This window comes from Rhea pennata, chromosome 4 (genome assembly GCF_028389875.1).
Source record: "Rhea pennata isolate bPtePen1 chromosome 4, bPtePen1.pri, whole genome shotgun sequence".
Classification (NCBI taxonomy): domain Eukaryota; kingdom Metazoa; phylum Chordata; class Aves; order Rheiformes; family Rheidae; genus Rhea; species Rhea pennata.
This window is the reverse complement of record NC_084666.1, coordinates 54196085-54216721: the sequence shown is the minus strand read 5'-3', so window position 1 is coordinate 54216721 and position 20637 is coordinate 54196085. Positions and strand designations below refer to the sequence as shown.

The window sequence follows — 20637 nt, the reverse complement described above, 5'->3', positions numbered from 1 at the left end:
TGTTTACTAGGAGCAGTGCAAAATACAGCCTTTGTGGCTGTGCATGGCTATATTTGGTGGAGATTAAATGATGCCAGAGAGCCAACACTATAAAGTATTTTTATTTCTCATACCAAGCGTGAGGAGGGGGTGAAATGGGAGCAAGAACAGGACATTTAAGAGACCTGAAATTTGTTCATCAGAGAAGGAGAGTATTCTGTTTGGTAGCACAAGAGGTGATCATAAACAGTCACTTCAGAACAAGCTCCAGCTAAAATAAATGATTATCAGAAAAAAAATGCCAAAGGTATTAAAAGAAAGTACCTGAAGGGATTTTCATCCTTTCCCATGATAGGTCACCACACACTGAAGAAATTTTACTGACGCACAAAGGTGACAGTATCGCAGCTAGTCTTACCTCTTTATAGCATTTGCATCACTATGAATAATGTGACCTGGTGGGCAAATTTGATCAAGTTTTACCATGCCCTGCCTTTAAAAAAGGCAGCAATTCGCCCAAGTTCTCATTCTGTGAAAGGAGAAATGGTGTTACTCAGATCCCCCCACTCATGGCACACAGAACTGGGAGCCACTTAACCAACATTTCTCCTGTTGCTGAAAACTGGAAGCTAATTTATAATTTCCCAAATAAAATTGCTTAGAGTCAGTTTGTACTCATGCGTTCAGACCATATTATTTTCCTTTAGTATGAATAACTGCTCCTCCTTTCTAGTCTTTTCATTTTGAGATCGTTATAAGCCAGTTTGCCTCCTTCATAGCCATTTTTCTAGGCTAAATAGCCAAGGATAAAAAGGCTCTTGTTTTATGATGTGCTCTATAGTCCTTTGATCATTCTAGTAGTCCTCCACTCCATTTGATCCAATTTAAATTCTTAATTTTAAAGAAGGCTTATCAGAAATATGTGCAGAATTAAAATTTGAGGTCTCATCAGTGACTTAAATAGCTACATTATCATTTGCTAATTTCTACTGGAGATATCTTGTTTGATATGCCTTTGGATTACATTCATCTCTTGTGTATTATTACACAGTATCTAAAAATCAGTATTACACAAGACAGCTAAAATTTCCCTATCTGTGATGCACTATTACATCCATATTTTTCTCTGTCTTTAGGAATGAGAATAGAAAATAATTCTTGTTAGTAGCCTGTAAAATCTTGCACTTTGTGTTAGGTGATTTTATCTCATATCTGTGTCCCATCCTCAATGCTGTCCATAATATATCCAGCTCTCTCGCTGTTATTGATTCCCTTCAACATTGTATCATGAAGAAATATAATTAGTATCCAACTATTTTGTGCCAAGGTTAGTAGTACAATTATTAAATAAGATTGATCCTAAAGGAGAGTACAGAGAGCTCAACTATTGATCTCATTCTTGTAGAGCTGTTTGTTCAGGATGACCTACATCTTGTCTCCTCTGGTGAGGTCCTCCGGCATTTGGCGTGTCTTGTACTAATGCCCATCTTTTCCAAGGTATAGAACATATTCTTGCTATATTAAACATTTTACTGAAATTATATTACATATGGCTAAAAAAGTTGTTGATCTCTTAACAGTGTAGTACAATTTATCCTGAGCAATTCCATAGACTAATTTTGAGTTTTAGTTAATCATGCTTTCAAAGTAATGATCCAAAATTCTATACACTATGAACAAAAAAAAAGTGTCACTTTGCCATGTAAATTTGTAATACCATGTCATTTTTTACATAAAATGGGTGAAATTCCACCATCTTCTTTGTTGGACTCTATAAGGAACATAAAAAAGTAGGACATGGGAGTGGGTGGGATATCCTTCTTCTTGTGCTATTCTAATCTGCAGTCATCTATTCCAAAGGTTTTATCATTGGCAGGAATAGGGAATAGGTCTCAGTCACAAATCCCATGTCTTAATCACAGGACCATCCTTGACATCGGTCTAGCTTTGTTTTTTTGAAACATGAATTTGCTACAAATTCATCCACTTAACCTCTAGCATCATGTATTAAAGTAATTGTGCCGTTAGTAACATCCTTTTGCTTGCAAAATGTGTATCCCTTCTCCTGCAGATTATATGGAAAGTGAGTAATCCCTGCAGAGATAGAAGTTGCAGAATTTCTTCTGAAACATAATTTAATAGGACTTAGTAAAAGTGTTCACGCTGATGAGAACAAGTAGAGCTCTGCAGTTTCTTGGCCTGTGTGCCTTGTGAGGAGGTTGAAGATGATGATCCATACCAGTTTGGGATATATGATAAGGATGGTGAGGAGTTAATGATTCTTCGGAACAAGGTGCTCTATGCCAGCACTGTGCAGCTGTAATGAATTGGCTTGAACATCAGCAGCATAAAGTAATTTAAGATTAAATTTTACAGCTCATATTTTTACAGTTTGCATTACCCAATATTACAAGATATCTCCATCTCATATTTCACACCATTTAGCACTAATTCTGATTTTCACTGAAATCCCTTCTTCTTGGCCCAAAGAGATGTCATATGTGGGAAGCTAAAAGCAAGGATAAATACGTTTAGAAACATGAACTAGAACTGTCTTCAGCTGAATATATTTTTAATCATCTTATTTGGCAACTGTTAAATTATCCAAATCATATCCAGTTTCTAACATTCTGTTAGTGCAACATGAAACAGTTCTTCTTTTGCAAGCATCTCAATGTTTCTTCATTCTTTGGGGATATCAGAAAAAGATGCATCTTTAAACAGGAATACCATGCTTTTATGGTAAATATAAACTTTATTTCCTTCTGAGTTAGTAAGGTAATAAGTAGGAAGTGATGAAGCTGATAATATAAACTCAACAAAAAGTACATACTGACCATAAATCAACTTCCACTCAGATTATTTATTGCTGTTCTGGTTTATTTCCTCTGAAGCACCCCAAACAACAGGTTATGTCAATCAAACACATACTTTATATAATACCATTTGTTTTATATATTTAATTAGTTGGAAAAAAAGTGCAGAATCTTGTTTTATTGAACAACATTAACATCTTTCCATGAATGAACATCCTTTAGTGGGAAGGTAGGCACATGCAAGACTTTTTTTTTTTTAACCAGCCGTGTTTTTCAGCTCTTGCTTTTTCTCCTCTGTTGTTTCACATTTTCTGTTTGTGGCTCTGACTGGAGTGGAGACCTGACCCAGGCTAAAATCAGTCTCAAAGGGGGCTTTTCTTATTGTTGTTAGGACCTGCAGATGATATTGTTTTAGCATGGCAGGGTGGGAGTTGGAAAGAGCAGTATGGAGGTGAGGCAAGAAGAAACACTGCTTAAACCAGAACTGCTGCTTAAGAAAATGTTTCCATGCTGCACCCTAAAGCAAATGTAAAATGAGTCCATTGCCAGAACAATAACAAAATAATGCTTTTGCTTCTACAGGATTTTTCCTGGGGAGGAAAAGTGGTGCTGGAAAAATAAAATTTAAAAAAGGTGAAAAGGAGATAAAACTTTTCAGATTTTAAATGTACAGGCTTACCTTTGCTTAGGAGAAATCTTCTGGCACTGACATTTGTCTCCAGAGTGTTCAGATTTTAACATACTTCTGCAGCCTTCAAACTGATGTTCAACAATTGGAAAATACTTTCTGCTTTGAATGAAAATTGGTCTTGAATTCTTCTGTTGAGTTGGATTTACTATCCTTCTACACCTGTTTTTAGGCAGTGAAAACAAAAGCCAGACTGACAGGCCGTTAGTGTATTTGGACAGAGGGATGACTAGAGAGAAATACCTTGAGGGGCAAATATTGAAATACAAAAGCCTGCTTGGAAGAGAAAAATCTTGCAGAAAACTGATTTACAAAGTAGTAGCATAATCTGTTAATAGCTGTGCAAAGTTTAAAGTGATACAAGGTCAATATGCTAGGAGGCTAAATTAGTACTAGGTACACAAAGCAGTTATACAAATAATCCTGCTGTGGAAACAGCTGACACTCCAAACAACAAAAGGAAAGCATTTATATACTGAAACTTTTCAGTGTTGCCTTTGTAAGGTCTCCTTAAACTTCTCCGCTAACTATTGCTTTAGGTCATGGTTTTGCATGTGACTGTTTTTTAATTTAGACTTTTCCTTTCATTGGAATATTATCCAGGAGACTCCAAACTGTCACCTACTGTGAGGACTTTAATACTCTTACTGCTTGCTCACTTAAAATCTCACTGTCATTCTAGTGGTTTTACGGCCTCTCGGAAACTATTCTTTCCTTCTGATATTTGACAACAGTATTGCCTAACCATATGCTTCTGAAATTGTACTTTCAGCCCCCTCCTTTTCCTTAACAAAAATATAAAGGAAATGGGCTTTTATAGGCTTCAGAACCCTGTAAATAGGGGTCTTAAAATACTCTAGAAGCAATAAAAAAGCCAACAGTATTTTTGTGGGTTGAAACTAAGCTGAGTAAACTGTTCCTTTTTCAGATGCTACCAAATGCTTTTTTTAAAATAGACTGCTACAGGCTTTATTTTTTTATGTACTTTTACTAGGTCATGGAGACAAAGTTGTTTCCTTTTAAGAATAAATGAAAAAATAAACCCTTCCATTTAAATTTATTTATTACAATTACATTTGCAAATAATTTTATCTTACAGATTTGTATTTGCTTCTGAAGAAAGCAAAAGATAAAATGAACAGTTTTTTGAGACACTGAGGCATCTGCTCTGGAGAAATAGAAAACACTTTTTTGTGATTACTAAGAGGAAAGCTATGACAGAATATCAGCACAGGCTTTTGTTGACTCTTTATGGAACATAGAACAATCAGAACAAAATCAAACTTTTACAACAATGATCTCTGAGGGGAAATCCTCAGGCTTACAAAGCATGCATGTCAAGAGAATAATTTGCACTGAGTGTGGTTAATAAACTGGTTATGAGGATTTTAAATTAACTATCAAGTTAATGTGGATTATTTCTTGTTGTGTTTTGATGGAGGGGAAACTGGGGTGAACTGTGTCTTTAAGAATCTCTGGTTTGAGCCAGTTAAAGCTACCATTTTCTGCAGAGCTTGTGACTTGAGATAATGAAGCAGGTTCTTGCCACCCTTTTGACTTTGAATGGTGTCTAAACAATGTACACACAAATAAACACTATCAAGGTAAATTCCCTTTGAGGAAACATCAATGTTTCAGTCAAACATCAGTGAATCCATTCCGAAATGACTAGTAGATTGGTCTGAGGGTGAATTTAGCTACTATTCTTCATCTGGCCTGCTTATGGTAGGTTATTATACTCCTTTAAGAAGCACAGAAGTTGCAATAACAGTGTTTGAAATCCATGCTCAACTCTTCTTCCAAGGCATACACGTATTCCTGAGTTTTGCTTTGTGAGGCCTGTCAGTGTGCATGCTCGCAAGCCTGGAGAGCAGATCTGGAGAAGCACTTCCAATGGGTTTTTCAAAACAGCCGAAAGATTTCCTGTCCTCTCACTGCACCTACCAAAAGGAAGGTTCTCTTCCTATTTGTGGCTAGGTGCTTTGGGGACTACCTCAGTTTCATGCCGCAAAAATTAGGAATTTGCATTTCTGCCACAGGCCTACAACTCCTAGGATGTTTGTGATGATTTCTTGCTATATCCATGGGCTGGAGAGGGAACCTCCCAAAGAGCAAGTAATAACTGAACCACAAGCACCACTTAACTGGTTGAAGAGTTCTTAGCAAGAAAAACCTGCGGAAGGGAGGAGGGGTTGCGGAATATGTTCTCTTTTAATCTGTAATAGGTATCGGACTGCTTGCTGTCCACATTAATCTGGAGAAGATGTGTAGGCAAAACATGTGTCAGTAAAACATACATAAACAGTAACTCTTCATCACTGTTCTGTCTTCAGCTCAAATTATGGACATATCACCTTCCTAGCTTGCTTTAGGTTATCATATGTTGCAGCTGTTTTATGATACGCTGTGTTCCAATGAGTGAATCTTGAAACATATTGGTACTGCTACTTATCCTTATTTCTTCCACCTACAGCTTTTTGCAGCACAATTGCCTGAGTCATCAAACCTAGTAATCAAACAGCATAAGCATGTAAATTTATATTTGTATCAATTGCATAACCTATAGATACATAACAGTGAATATATTCACTGGGTGAAGAGTTTGATCCTATTGTTTTTCCTGTCACTTGAGAGAAAGACAACATGAAAGAGATGCAGTGTATTTGAAGATAGAAAGGATTGCATATATCTTAAAATTTTAAATAGAGTATTCAAGTGAAGTTATTTCCCCTAAAAGATATTTTAACATTGCTAATGCTAACAGCAGCTCATTCTTTTCTTATGTACTCACCCATCTCTGAAATCAGAGCATGGTATAAAACCTGCTACAGAGAGCTTCTTTTGAAAAAACAAGCTTTAGTACCCATAAAAGGTTGTCCAGAGAACTGATAATCATGTTGAGATTTAAACAAGACAGTTTGTAATATCTGAGTGCTGATAAAGCTTTTTGGAATCTCCATAATCAAAAACTGTTTGGAGCGATCTTTGAAATATAATGGCAAATAAAACTGTGGCTGTAGAACACTAAGCATAGAAAAATGAAGCTATAAACAGAGCCATTACTAATTTTTACAGTTTTCCTAATATGGATAATTGCACAGAGTATTACTTCAGCTGCCAAGATGATATAACCAAATAGAGCTGCATTTTCAAAGAATACATTTTGAGGGCTCAGTGTGGTGCACATTTCTTCTTACACTGTATCTGTTCTCCTTTTCACTATGTAAATAGCTTCTAACGGCTCTTCTTTCCTTCTACCCTTCAAACATTGGCCTTTGTAACATGAAAAAGGTAGTTCCAAGAGCAAGCCTATTTTGCTGAAGCTGAAATAACCCACCTCAAACTAGATCTGCAAACCTAACCCTGTAATTGAAAATCATCACAGATCTTTTATGAATTTTGATTCCTCATATTCTCAAAGGTGCTTCCTTTTGTTATGTTTTACTAACTATAAGCGAGAAACTCAAGCTTGTATATGCAAATAACAGCTGAGATAGAGAAGAGAAGAAGCCGTATTCTCCTTGCCTTCCCTGGATAGTGATCAGTGAGAGCTGAGCAGTACCCAACAATACCTGCACTTTTCCACAAACCAGCTTCCCATCTACATTGGCTATGAGATCTGTGATGCACATATTTTCAGTTCTACACCCCTAAACTGCTGCTGTCTTTAGCAGAGGCATTTCTGATTTCTATCACCTATTGTCATACTGCATTTAAGGTACCTTTTATCTGGTTTATTTATTCTTAGTCACTTATATTTGTAAGTAAGCCTTTGCAGGTTAAATACGACCTCTCCAAATCTGCTACTTTTAGGAAGGTACAAGAGATCAGAGTGATTTCACTAAACACATCATCTTTATATACCAAGGCTTATTCCAAATTACACACAGGCATATTCCAGTGTGTAGTAATGAGAAAAGAAAACAGAAGCTGCAAAATAAGATACAAAACCTAGGAAATACCAGTGCTGAAGTTGTCAGCCCATGTTTTAACTTAGACCCTTTGCAGATATGAATTACCATACGTTATTCAGTTGCGTACTACTTTGTTCGTAATCTTTTTCCCCATTTATCAAAGATACGTATTGCATTCAGTACACTGTTTGTACCATGCTGCAGCTCTTTTCCACCTCCTGATTGCCTCTCACCTACGTTCCAGCAGACTGCATCTGCCACATCCTTCAAGGGGCCCTATCAAGCTCCCGGCAAGAACGTTTGAACTTTAGTTTTATCGTCTTAGAGAGGTCATTCCATTGATTGCATCAAACATAATCTTGGATGAAACCAATATAGCTTCTACCAGAGTAAATATTAAAGGTTAAGCCCCACATTTTAGAAGTCCTGTGCTGTGTAATATTTAGGCAGGCCTAGAGAAGGCAGCATTTTTAGAGCTCACACAGGTTGAAAGTAGCATTGTTGGGGGATGACCATCCCCTCTCATATCTAAGGACAACAGATGATTTGCGCATGTTTATAGCATCAGATGGATAATGCATCATATTAACACAGGCCAGTAAATCATATTTTTCTCCTGTCATATCTCTGTGCTTGAACACCTGAACAGAATCTGTATATAAACTTTAACCCCTCCCTACACACACTGTCTTGGCTGATATCTGACTGGCAATTTTAACTAAAACAGGCAGCTGTAGCCTGAGGAGAGACCTTTGTCATCATTGTTTTGCCATGCAATTACAACCAAAGGACAAAGCTGCCTGTCATTGGCCCCACTCTTGAACCTTCCCCGTTTTTTGGGAGCTCCAGGCTGTGAGGATCCCTGTGGAGAGTTATCTTGGGGGACTGAATGCTGCCACGGACATGACTAATCGCTTCCCTCTAGCGGGGAGGGACAGATCAGCACACTCAGGGTTTTGTCCGGGCACAGCTCCAGCATCCACAGTCATGCACTTAGGCAGCAATCTTTTACTGGAGATCTTTACTTGGGTTTATTATTTCTGCTGAATTCTAGCCAATGAGTGAAAATTCCCACTAGGAGGTGGGAGGAAAATAAGTAGGAAGAAATAGAAAATAGAAAGGATAAAGGACAGGATAAATTGAGCGACATCCAGCATATTTGGAACCAAAAATGAGAAAGTAATCATCCACTCCTAAAACGTAACAGGATTTATTTTAAACTCCGACTGATTGTACACAGAAGGCAGTCAGAAAGTACAATAGCATTCTCCTAAGCATCAATTAGTGAGCATTGTAAAGCACAGGCCCAGTGAGGTGAGAAATTGTATGTAATTTTTAGGTGTGTAACACAGGTGTTTCTCTTTTGGAAACAAATCCAGTCTGCAAAGAACAGAGGAAAATATTTGGGATTTAACAGGAAGCTGGAGGCCCAGGATAATGTCAGCATACTTTTTTGCATTAAAAGAAGCTGTTCCTCAGTAATGTTTATTAAGAATTTTCTGGGAGGAGGAAAAGCACATATTAATTAACTCATCTTTTTCTGAAACAATTTCCTTACAAAATGAAAATGCCCCAGCGTGTAAGAAGGCAGGTCTCCATACTTTATTTCAAAGTTGCAGAAAGTCTGCCGATCTTAGAATAGCTTTTCTGTCGATCATCCATTAGGAGAGGTACTCACTGTGAGACTAGAGAAAGTTGTAGTCTGATTTTGCACATTTACACGCTCAAGTGGAGGCTGGCTCTATTTATACCTTGAGGTTTATAAAATACAAAAGGGTACTTTCGTTCAGAAATGTACAATCACATATCAGAGGTGTTCCTTTCCTCTTTTTCGTGTGTTTTTTACAGGGGACGTTAAAACCTGCAAAGTCTTGAGACTTGCTTGTGTGAAGTGTGTGGATAAAATTGAGCTTACTTGTCAGAGATTAAAAACGTAAGGAAACAAAAGCTGCCAGTTTATCAGTTGAACTGTTTCTTCCAGTGGGTGCCTAACTGATTATCTGGAAGCTGCCCCTATGCAGTGATGTGCTCTGCTGCATGCTGCTGTTCCCACCCTCCAAACTGGCTCAGCTCTAGGGTCCTCGCACAGCTTCACAGTGTCCTGACAACTGCCTTAACACACTTAGGGGATAAACTATCTTTCCTGTACACTTCTTCAATTCAAATAACAGCATTAGTAAATTAGGTGTCAACATTATTGTCAGGACATTCTTAAGGAGGAGGATGATGAGATGAGTAAAATGGTGATGAGCCCAAGTGGTGTCACCAAGCTCAGTAGCTTCCTTCCACAGCAGGCAGCAGCGGGAAGAAGCACTGTGATCCCCAGTGGCTGCCTTGAATCATAAATAGAAGATTTAGTAAATGCAGATACAACACAGGTGCTTTAAAATAGATGTCCTTGCATGTATATAACACTTTCATAATATACATGTAGAGTAATTTTTCTTGTTAGATTTTTTAAAGGCAGTGAGAATTATTTTAGGGCATAAATGAAACATGCTCATATCTGAGTGCCTTAAAATATATGTCTGCATGATTCTTATCTAGAATTAGCTGGGAACATTCAGTGAGAACATATTGGTGAAGCCAAAGCTCTAAATTAAGCTCCTGTTTGGTGATTGACTAGTAAAAGAAATTCACAGAAATGTTATGGATAAACAGCATACTATATTTATGTAAAGAGTAGGGAATAAATGGTTTCTAGAAAATAAAATAGGTTTAAATTTAAAATGAGGAAAAGATGAAGATTAGGAGATTAGTATTAGTGTTGCTAGAAGGAAATGCTTTGATCGTTCAATGGAAACAAAATTTTTTTAATAAAACAAATAATATTCAAGATGGAAATCCAAGTGAGTGTCTTTTGATTCTTCAGTGTTAAAACTGACAAGAGAGGAGGCTATCTGCAATTTAATATTTCTGTGATATTTGAGGGAAAGGGCTAGGTTCCTAGATTATTATTTTTTCAAGACTAGCTATTTAAATATATGAAACACTTCACAATTCTTGTTATAAAAAATGAAAAATCAAAGTGAATTCACATTCCTCGTTTGAGAGAATGGGTTAGAAAAGGAAAAATTACAGTTAGTGGTTGCCCTCATTTTAGACTTGAAGCAGACTGTGATGGAAACTACACTGTGAAATAAATTATTCCTTTTTAATTACGTGCAATAGGAGTTATACCTTTATCTATAAAATCAAAGTAACTGATAGATGAGAGAAATGTTGACTTATTTAATGGTTAAACTGACTTACACCTTCAATTCATAAAACATGGAAGAAGATTTGATCATCTTTTACTACAGTGAAGGAGTCTGAGAAGCCTGACATGCTGACAGATTGCATTCAGCAACATACTTCTCCAGGGAAAACACAGATTCTTATTTTGAAAGATGCAGATACTGCTCGAATATGACTAACTATCAAATGTTCATTAGGGACAATAAAAATCATTCTCAGTGACTATAATGTTATTAGATGTCATCTGAACTTTGGATAATTTTCATTCTTGTTTGGGAATGAAGAGATTCTGTCATCCAGGCTCACTTGTCTTTTGGGCTTGTGCTCTCATTTTGGACAGCAGGAGAGCAGCTCTGCAGAGAAAGACCTGGGAGTGCTGGTGGATGACACATTGACCATGAGCCAGCAATGAGCCCTTGTGGCCAGGAAGGCCAATGGTCTCCCGGGCTGGATTAGGAAGACTGTTGCCAGCAGGTCGAGGGAGGTGATCCTGCCCTACTCAGCCCTGGTGAGGCCTCATCTCAAGTACTGTGTCCAGTTCTGGGCTCCCCAGTCCAAGAGAGACATGGAGCTACTGGAGAGAGTCCAGCGGAGGGCTACAAGGATGATCAGAGGGCTGGAGCACCTGCCCTAGGAGGAACGGCTGTGAGAGCTGGGCCTCGTCAGCCTGGGGAAGAGAAGACTGAGGGGGGATCTTATCAATGTGTCCAAGTACCTGAAGGGAGGGTGTCAAGAGAATGGGGACAAACTCTTTTCAGTTGTCCCATGCAAAAGGGCAAGAGGCAATGGGCAAAAATTGAAGCACAGGAAGTTCCACCTGAACGTGAGGGGGAATTTCTTCCCTGTGAGAGTGACGGAGCACTGGAGCAGGTTGCCCAGAGAGGTGGTGGAGTCTCCTTCTCTGGAGATCTTCAAGGCCCGCCTGGATGCAACCCTGTCTAACATGCTCTGGGTGACCCTGCTGGAGCAGGGGGGTTGGACTAGATGATCTCCAGAGGTCCCTTCCAACCTTACTGATCCTGTGATTCTATGATTTTTACACAGATAGGGCTATCTGGAACTTCCATTTGTTCTAGCACTTATTGTGCTCCAAATCACTAAGAACATGAAAACAAACCTACTGTCCTGAGCTGGTCTAGAGATCCATCTAACCCGCTATTTAGGCTCTAACAGCATCCAGTAGCTCACTGCAGAAGAAGGAGGGTAGAAACAGGACAAACACAGATTTATAACTGTGTGGTATGGTCTTCGGCCCCTAACAATCTCCTTCATAAAACTGCTGCGCAGTTACGTATATGTACAAGGCTTAATGTAATACTCAACAAAACAGACAGAATTTAGCTCAAAGATTTTTTTTAAGTAACACCATTTTAAGAAAAAAATAGTAAGACTATTTAATAAAAGATACACTACTTTCTCCTAGCCCTTCTCATTCCCCTGTCCTCAAGCCCTATCTCAAGTCTTATTTAAATCTATCATCAAGAAATAAATGCAGACATAAAAATAATAATAGTATAGAAATAAATCAAATGAATTATTTGTACAAAGTGTAATTAAATAAGGCAATGCCACTTAAATGCAAACTTAGTACCAACTAATAAAATATAAACAGTGCTTATTTAATTAGATTAATATATTGTTTAAAATCTTTATGAATTATTCAATATATTGATTCATCTATAAGTAACACAGAATATTTATGTTTTGGTTGAGTGTATATAATGTCAATCTCTTTGGCACATAACAGATAGATACACTATCCAGAGAAGAGACAGTATGTTCTGAAAGGGGCTAAGGATTAAGAACCAGAGTTAAAAAAGACTTTGGCTATTTAAATAAATATTGATGGCTATTTAAATAAATTGGATTTAAGCATGTACGTGCAAAATTATGAGTCTCTGAAAAGAAAAAGAAAGCAAGAGAGAAAGTGAAAGAGAGAGAGAGAGGAGAAGGACAGGAGAGGAAAAGAAAAAAGGGCTGGTTTATTTTATCCTAAAGAAACATGTACAAGAGTGACAGGGAATACCCCCAAAACCAGATTTATTTAGGAAATGAAGGGAATGGAAGATTCATTCGTCTTTTTTCTAGCACTGCTTTTTTGCAGTTCCTACTTAGCTGGTAGGCTGGTTTTGATACAGTCCTCCAATAGCCTTTACAGAGGAAGATTTGTCCAGGACATGGCCAGAGAACTACAGTGTATTTGATTTAGGTTTCATTTGAACCTTGTGACTCTAGTCATCTAAGTATATGAGGGTTTCTTATTAAGTAAATGGGTAAGTTAATAGTGGTCAGATTTGCAGTTTGAGCCGTATCTTTAAGCTACTTAAAATGTTGACCAAAAGGTTAACATAAGCGTATTGAGGACAGCCATTACCAGATGCCTAGAGATCACAGATATCATTCATAGATGTGGATCAGCACATAAGATACATAAAATATATTATGAAATACTTGGTCTTTTCTTTACTTGATCATTCTATTTAAAAAGCAGACTTTGGCTGTACAATGATATTTTGATCATAGGAAATCAAGGGTGGCAGCAGTGGAAAAAGTAGACTGTAGTCCTTCTATTAGAACTCCTATATATATTTTACTTTATATATATATACATATATGCATATATATTTATATATATGTATAATGCATGCCTACCTACATATATTTCATATGTATATGTACACACATATTTCACAACTGCTTTGTAAATCATGCTTTAAATCTTGAAAGCTGCTTTTGCAATGGGCTTATATTTAAAATTAGATAGTATGCCCAAGGACATGAGATTGGGAAGGCAAACGTCATCAAGACTCCTCAGAGAGTTTATATCTAGTATGACTTATAGAGTGTGAGGCTTTAAGCCATTTCATTTCCTTTTCTAAAGTTAAAAGTGACAATGTTGGATTTAGCTTGTCTCAGAGGTTAGCAAAATGTGTAATAAGCCTTTTTGCCATTACTAATGACTGGTGTTTGATAGAAGAAGACTAATTCAGTCAAACCCGTCATGAAGTTGTGATAGTGGGTTATATAAGTTTCTTCTCTAAAAGACCCAAAAGCAAACATACATATTTCAGATGATCCACTTATGGGGCCCTCGTTAGTTTCTCAGGTTTCCAGCCTGTTATTCTTAAAATAAAGTATTTGGCAAGTTCTAAGAATTTTTTCAGATTCAAACTAGTGAATGCCAAAGGTTTATGGAGTTCTTTATCAATTCTTGCTGTCTATAATGTATGACTGGTCTAATACCAGCAAAGCAGCAGCAGATACCTGCATTCCATTTTCATGTGTTTTTTGGCAAAAATGGGTTTTTCTCTTAAATGTGTGTTTCATAGATCTTATTCAGACAAACTTGTTTTTCATAGATTTTGTAAAGGTTGCTATCAGAAGGAACCCCTAGATCACTTAAGCCGTCCTTCTGCAAGGCTCATATCCTATCAATGTGTTTCTCAGGCTTTAGCAACAAGGTTTTGTATCTTGAAGATCACGACAGAAAATAATGTTTGCCAAAAGGTTTGTTCACTAAAAGTCTCAAATATTAATAGCTCTGTTGATAATGATAGCAGTTGATCCCTTTTAACTTATTCTGTGAATTTTGAGTTAAATCTTTGCTTATTATTACTTATTCATGAAGGTAGTTTTTTTCTGTAAAGTGCTTCATAAACATTAAACAAAATGCCTTGGGAAAAGCTCAGTATACTATGCCAACACAATTCCGTTAACTTTTGGATCCATAATCCCCTCAAAGAGAACAGAATGACAGTATCTATCTTCTTTGAAGCCAAGCTGATGGGCAGCACTTATACTTACAATCTCTAATCCATAATGATTTTTACCTGTGAACAAAGATCAGGCTGACCAGTCTATTGTTCCTAGTTATTCTTTGTAGTCTTCTTAAATATTCAAAGATCAGTAGTCCTCTAGATCTTTGTAATTTTCCCGATTTTCTGAAAGCTGTTAGATATAAACATTAGGGAATCCAAAATATCTTTTGCTATTCCTGACATTTGTCTGTTACTTTTTCTCTTAGTTCAAAAATACTTACTTAAGACATTGACTAATAATATCCTGTCTTAGAGCTGGTGGCAGCATTTTTACTGCAGTGACTTAATGTCATTCATACAAAGTCATTCACCTGTTGTATCTGTGGATCCATTTTTTCCAGTCTTGGTGCTTTAGAAGTAGTTCTCGCTTCTCAGCCATGTAGATAATACTTGTGTGTGAAAAGTTTTTTATCTTTTTTTTAATCCTTACTGAACACCTTATTAATTTTTCTCTGTGGTCCCAGTCTTCTTTCTGCCTTATTCCAGGAATACTGAAAGATAAGCAGGTTGAAGTATCTCATAGGATAAGAAGTATTCCATGAAGTGTCATATGTACTTATTACCTAATACATATTAAAAAAGAAATACACAGTTTCCCATTTTTCTGACTAGTCACAGCCTTCTGTCTGATACCTGATGCTTATAATGTCACTTAATAATTAATAGTTTAAAATATGATGTTCCAATGTTCCAATATTCCACTAGCTGAAGGGGGATACAAGACATTTAATCTAGTTATCTTATTTAAAAACCCCTGTCATCCTGAAAAACTGAAGAGGGGTGGCAATAAGCCAAGGAAGAAACTGCAGAGCAGAAATAGATTTCTTTTAGCCAAAATTAATGATAATTCACCTTCCTTTTTTTCCTGTACACCTTAGAATAATGGGCTAGGTCGCATAGGACAAATTTTTAGAAGAAATCCTTGTGAAATCTGTCAGTGATCTTGGTGCTTGAACAGAATGTGAATTTCTGTCAATTTGTTGTTATGACAATCTAGTTTATAGTCTCTACAAAGGCTGATTTCTGTTTTCTAATTTAGATTTAAATATGAAACATTATTCAAAAGCATCCCAGGAGCTTGTTGAGTACAGAATGACCAGGAAGGGAGATAAACTGTGCTTTCTGCTGAGTTTTGAACACCCATGGTCACGAGCTCTTAGCAGGTAGCTTCTCTTCAAAGAAAAACACCAGGTTTCATCTGCATTATAGCTGTTATGTTCCAAAGGTAGCTTAGCTTCCTTCATGGTTTTCTTTCACCTAGGATGCTAAATTGGGAGATTTTAATGTGAAACTAAAAACGTCCTTGTATTTGGCCCTTTTGAAGTGCAATTGAGCAAGATGGTGAAAAGGCCAGCAGAGAAGAGCTAAGAAAATAGCATAGACTATTCAGGGCTGATTTTGATAAATTTACATTCACTATCATAAAACAAAATATAACAACAAACCACTGACAACAGTCATTGACATACTCATTTAAGTTTTACTGAATCTTGTTTAGAGAACCAGAATAATAACAGCAAAGTATGGTTTATTGTTTTGTAACAACAAACTATTTTGGTATCATTTTATGCTTTTGTAGAAATAAATGTCTGCAAATGACAATCTAGAATGACAGATGCAAGGAATGAGTAGTAGCGTGATAACTGACACTACATATCTTGTTGCTTATAAATTGGTGTTAAATTAATCTCCATTCGTAATGGAATAAGAGCCTAGGTCGACATGGTAACATTTCTAGATGCAAAAATCACACTTGATAGTATTCTAATGAATAAGAAGTCATAAATCTACTTAGGGTGAATCTGCATATTTCTGAAGTCATTCACCTATACCAAGGATTCAGGTTTGTTTTCTGCCAAATGCATTCTAAACTTTATTAAAGCCATTTTGAAGCATTTCACTCTGTATGAGTGCTAGTATTTCATCTCTTCAGGCACACCCAAAGGCGTGTATGCCAAAAGCCCAATAATGCTTTATACTATTTCCAGCCAAATTGAAAAATGCTGCAGTTGTATAATAGCAACATACATATATTTACACCCGCTTATGCTTACATAAATAAAGCTACTTAAACTTTTTCATAGTCAGGTCAGATTTAGTTTGACATTAAGTGAAAGAGCAGGTCAGTCTTTTAACTGCATCTTTAAGCTCATTTTTAGTATCGCAGTATTACTTCCTGTGGTTTGTTTTTACAGACATTCATTTTAATTTATCCTTTTTCTGAGTTTATGTCAAACATAATCTTTTCACCATCTGCATGTAGTCTCTCATATGTACTCATGATATTATTTCTCTTGCCATAAATAGAAATCGTAACTGTACTTACTAACCTACACTATAATTGGCATTGACTATAACTGTTTGCATGATTAGTCGCAGTGTTTATGTCACACATAGTGTGTTAATTTTAAGTAATGTTTGTTGTATGCAATTAGTTGCTTAAGGAGTCAATTTACTGATGGCAGTTAGCCTTATTCTCTGTAACACTTCTTATATGATGAGCCTAGATATAACTGATATCCCAGGAAAGATAGGTTTGTCCCTAGATGTACAGTGGATGGGAGTTCACCAAAGCCTGTCTTAGCCCTTTCCGTTCCATATAGAATGAATAAAAATGAATAAAACCCTACACATTTTGCATACTAGAAGAAATGCAGTGACAAATAGGATACAGAAAAGAGGTAATCCCATTGTGTTTCAAAATGTAAGGACCAAATATATCCTGAATAATGTTCAGGACTATTTATTCTGAAACTTTCTAAAGAATTATTCGGAGATTTTATCTATTTTTTCTTTCAAGGTTAATTAAAAGAGCAACCTCAGTTTTCTGTAAACATTACAGAGATAACAGTAACATAACAGAGATAACAGCCCCAAAGCTCCCCAAATCTCCCAGAGTAAGTGCAGCTTCTTACAATTCTGTATTTAAGGTGTTGCATTATTTAGGGAAAGAGACTGGCTTTCCCACAGCTATGGAGATCCAGTAACCATTTTTCGTTTTTAGGAGCACTATCAGAACCAGTTGCCTTTCTCTCTGTATATTTATTTCTCTTCATAGTCAGTCTGGTTTGTTTTAGAGGATTCTACAGGATTAAAGATATTCCTTTTATTTGCTTCTGGCCAGAGAACATTATCCTTGTGTACTGTTCCCCAGAGCCGAGTTTCAAATTTGAAGATCTCAGCAGAACAGAATAAAACAAGGGGTCTGATACGTGAAGAGATGTCATCAGAGAGCATAATAGCTCTGAACTCATACAAATACTGGCAAAGCTAACATACTGCAGTATATTTTTCAGGTTCAGGATTTAATCAATTAATAATATGCTTGTTCTGGTTATTTTGCATGTAGAAAGGTGACTGGACATGTAAAATAACCACAACTGGCAAATTAATTATTGATTACAGTGCAGTCTTCAACTAAATGCAAAATTAAACATTTATTCTGATCAATAAATGATGTGACAGTTGTGGTTGTTCTCTATGTCAGCTTGTATTTCCATATATCTGTGTCTAGATTAACCTGCCTGAGTGCAGAGCAGTGGAGAGACGTTTTGTTATCTAGGACAGGAGGACAGTTTGGCACTGCTCCCTTCCCCTACTTGTCTTCCCTGGTGTTTCATCGCTGAGCCGCTGGGGTGCCTGAGGTTTCCTCTTCTGTGAGGAGGGAGCTTCTCTCCCAGAGCTGCAGCCTGGCTCCAGCAGGGATTTTCCCAGATGTCCCCTCCTTGCCTCCTTCTGCCTTTGGGGGAGTAAACTCTTTTTAGAGATTATACATGGCAGAGAAGGGAAGAGCTGGTTACTGTTATTGCACTCACCTTCCCCATTTAATTCCCCCCCTCCAGAGAAAAGCTAATGATTTTTATCTCGGGTTTCCTAAGGCACTCCTTGAGTGTTTCACTCTTGGTATGCTTCCATTTCATCAAGCCTCAGTTAAGAGGTATTACTCTTAGCTTGAGATAATTGAAGGAGGAGAGGGGTAAGGTAATTGCACCTGTTTTCCACAAGAAACCAGATAAAATGAGAGAGCCTGCTTCACTTGTTCAGTGCCAAAACCAAACATGCTGCTTGTGCATTTGCAGTTGAAAAATTGTGTTCGGGCTGTCTGCCTGAGGAATGAAATCCAAGAGAAGAAAGCTTTGGAAAAGATGATCTTTCTGTCTGTAGGCTTTGGATCAGGATAGAGTTGCAAAGTAAAACCCATTTTTGAAAAGTACATCTTTTGAATGGTGTGTGGCATACTCAGATTGCTTCAATGGGAAAAATAAAGTTTTCTAATGAACAGTCAACTAGTTTGGAATTCTATTATGAGGATAATTTATAGGGTTGTAAGTATTTTGCACCTGCCTCCAGGAATGAAATGCGTATGATTTATGCATCTGGAACACCAAAAAACCAAAAATAAATAAATAAATTAAAAAAAAAGAAGAAGAAAAAAGAAAAAGAGAACTGTCTGATCCTTTCCCTTCAAGACAACATATCATTTCGAGAAGTAACTGTTTGAGGTTAATTTAGATCACATCAATCTGTATTACTTGACCTTTTCAGAATAAACAGAACCAAAAAGTGACTACACAAAAAAGTCAATCTTAAAGCCAATTACATTAATAGCATCTGATGTGTAAATGGATGTTTATTATTAAAAAAAAATCACTGCAATAAAGCTGAGGGGCATTTAAAGACAGGAGATGTCTAATTGTAGCATATCCAGTAATGAAATCACAGTCAGCCTAGTAGCTGATTAAGGTTAATTTGAATCACATCAATGTGGATTAACTTGGCCTTTGCAGAATGAACAACACCTTTGTGCCAACATGATCAATTAGTCCCCTTAACTTCATATGTCTGCCTGGAAAGGTTAGATTTATTAGTTATCAGGATAACCACTTGGAGATTAAAATCTTAGGTTTCTATGATTTTTTCATCACACCCTAAGGAAAGAGAGAAAAGCAAATATGCAACTTTTAAAATCTCAGTACAGCTGAGTGTTTTATCTAATAAACTTCCAAAATCAAGTTTATCCTAACATTTAGATAAAAGGGTGGAGACTGGGCATGTAATGGAATTGTGTTACCGTATCTACAAAGGACTGTCCATACATACGCTTCTATACAACTGTTCAAGCAATCTAGTCTCAGCTGAAAATACTTTTCACAAAAGCCTACTGAAAATGTCTTTCACAAAGGGAAATCTCTGCAGTAAACAAGCACTCTACATCAAATCTAAGTTTTTTGTCTTACCTTCTCCCTGTCCCCCAACCCAGTATGTGGGAATGTTAAGAAGAGAGGAGGCAGTGTTCAGAATGAATGCTGGTAAAGACCCTCGCAGTACCAGATGCCAGTGATGACCACAAGGGCTGGCTGTCATCAGCTATGATATTTGTGATGGAATTGTTTCATATTCCTCTCCATCTATTTCCCATCTGCAGAATAGAACTCTGCACAGGAAAGAAGTTATATGTGTATATGTATCAAATTATTGCAAAATTTTCCAAGAAAAGATTCTGAAGATTGTACGGCTGGCTTTTACAGCTCAGAATGTGTGAGTAAGCGTTATTGTCTCCATCGTCTATATATTGATACCGCCTTTGGACCCACTAATAACAAATAAGCAAAATGCCTGAGAGTACAGTTATATAGGCTCACTGGCAAACACACCTTACCCAATAAATAGCAATTCAAGATTATACTCACTTGACTCACTGCTAGAAAAATCAATGATAACAGTGACGACAAATTTGATATCTGACAGCATATGGTGGACTGAAGTTCCTGGAAGAATGTTATACCTCCAATTTGTGCAAGACAGGGACAAACAGTTCAGTGGATTAATCTGAATCATTTCCTTTCTTCTTTTGATAGAGTTAAGCACTGCTGAGTTGTGTTTCTGATTCACCGTATTCTTGGAGTTCTGAAGCTGGAGCAGTATGTCGAATGCAGACAGTGGCACTGCCTATTGGCTTGCACCAGAATACGTCACAGTTTGTTTTTTATGGTAAGGTAGATGCAAGATATTGCCTGTAGACAAGCTGCATTCAGTAAAGCTGAGGGCATTAGAAATTACATTCTTTTTATGCATTCAATGTTTTCCTAATGCTCTCCAGAAGGGTGAAATTATGTTGTAGCCACGGTAATTATTCATTGTCTAAATAATGTTAGAGATTAGCCCTGCACAGAAGTCTTTGGTTA

General features: G+C 36.9%; 1 long non-coding RNA gene across 1 annotated transcript in view; it reads left to right on the top strand.

Annotated features, from left to right (window-relative positions):
* LOC134140326 (uncharacterized) overlaps positions 1–20437 on the top strand; it is a 158559-nt gene extending 138122 nt beyond the window's left edge. The window contains exon 3 of the long non-coding RNA XR_009958386.1: positions 20311–20437. This is a non-coding gene — a long non-coding RNA (uncharacterized LOC134140326). The remainder of the gene's footprint in view (positions 1–20310) is intronic.
* Positions 20438–20637: the final 200 nt, after the last annotated feature.